The sequence below is a fragment of the Cucurbita maxima genome, unplaced genomic scaffold, assembly GCF_002738345.1.
Source record: "Cucurbita maxima cultivar Rimu unplaced genomic scaffold, Cmax_1.0 Cma_Scf00357, whole genome shotgun sequence".
Lineage (NCBI taxonomy): Eukaryota > Viridiplantae > Streptophyta > Magnoliopsida > Cucurbitales > Cucurbitaceae > Cucurbita > Cucurbita maxima.
In genome coordinates this window covers 10,238-12,350 of record NW_019272373.1, presented here as the reverse complement: position 1 = coordinate 12,350, position 2,113 = coordinate 10,238, and positions in this window count along the sequence as shown.

Below are 2,113 nucleotides of genomic sequence, written 5' to 3'. Positions count from 1 at the left end.
CAAGCGTTTTAAAACCTTGAGAGAAAACCCGAAAGAAAAAAATATCTAACGGGGAATTTGACATTTTAATCAAAAGTACATAATTTATAACAATTTAGCTATGTTATACTAAATTAAAGTACTTATGCAAATTTTTTTCGGGTACAATATCAACAAAACTAATTAATTTCTATCCGGATCATAATCTAAATGTGAATGAGATTATACTCTCGACGATATTAGAGGTTGAAATCGCTCTATACTACACGTTCTTGAACTCATTTTTATTCCACATTAACGTGATAGCAACCCTGTTACAAAGGCCTGATGGAGCTTCCAAAAGCAAAAGGGTAATAAACTAGTTTACATACAAAAATGACGTGACATCTAATGGCTCTAAACTGCAAACTCGTCGGGAAGGAGGTCAGCTCATAAGTGCAAGTGTACACCATTATCAAGCAATTGCTTAGAGTATTCTAAGATGTCGAACATATAGTACTTGTACACAATTAGATATCATTTTGGTAAAAAGCTTATCAAATTGCAACAAAAATAGTCATAGAATTATCTCTAGGGTTTCTTCTTCCCTGCGACCATCCTAATCAAAATCGAAGGTTGTTCTCCTTTCATAGGTGTTTATGGATGAGTTGGTTGTTGAAATTCAGGCGCAGAGCTCGACTTTCAAGCTCTAACTTCAAATCTGGTGGATGTGAAATGAACTCAATTTATTTTGACGCATACTAAACAAACGAGATGTCGTATTTTGGGTCAAAATATTATTTAGATACATAACTGTTCGTAGATAAGGTATGAGCTACACTAAGCGCAATTTATTAGATACGGTATGAATTAAGATCACAACGTTTGATAGTTAAATTTCTTACTCCTGAAATGTTGAACTAAAATAAAGAAAATTTAGAGACCTATTAGACATTCTACCAAGTTTATGGACAAGTAGATATAAAGTTGAAAGTTTGTGAGGGACTAAACGTATAATTTAGATAAATTTAAATGTCCAATAAGCTTTCTTTATACTACATCTCCCTTATATAACATTTCTTTTTTGAAGCTTGATATGATTAGCATAAATGAATTATAAACGCTACCGACGTAAGTTATGATATTAAGAATTGTTAACTTATATTGGTCGTGATTGACAATAAAAACAACTGTATGAGATGCAATATGGCATTGGAAGGATTTTGGGTCTAGAGTAAAAGTAAAGGGGAGCCTTAGGACTTGGCTGAGAGTAGAGGCAAGTCGGTTAGAATTTCTATCAAGTGAACATATACTCATTTTTGCTACATGTGTCATTGAACAAAGCTTAGTTTCTGCATAAGTTATGTTATGTTAGCGAAGAAGAACCATGCCTAACGTCTAATGAAGCCGCAAAGTCAAGTAAAAAATGTTTTTATTCATTTATTTATTGTTTCCAACTTTGAGAGAAATTAATAAAAAAAAAAATGTTGGGTTTATTTAAGGAAAGGACAATACAAAGATATGATATAAAAGACTACTATACGAGATGCGGCATTGCTTTCCAAGAATTTTGGCCTAGAATAAAGGTATGGTCGAGCCTTAGGACTTAGCCTAGAGTAGAGGCAAGTATGATTGAATAGAATTTAGTCACTGCAAAAGTTATGTTGGGTTAACGAAGAATAACCTTGTCAAATGTCTAAAAAAGCCACAATAAACAACGTACCATTTATTTTTCCTAACTTTGAAAGAAACTATTTGAAAACGTTCGGCTTATTTAAGGATAATACAAAGATATGATATAAATGATATTTTACAATGTGTCATATCAGGCAATAATATAAACATTTTCAATTAATAAATGACATATCAGAGGAGGGAAATACGAACATATCATGTAGACTGTACGTTACCCTCTTTTATGACAAGAATACAAAATATCAAAACTCACCCTTGTTCATCAGCTTTAAAGTTAAAGGACCATAACATTACACTCAAGAATATGTGTTACAGTTAACGACGGATGGTTAACGATGGCTCTTATGAGTTGTTTTTGTAAATCACAAAAATACTAATAACAAGAAAAAAAAAACAATCGATAAGTAAGCACGTAATATTGGGTCACCCATCCTAATATAACAGATCGATCGGAGCGGTA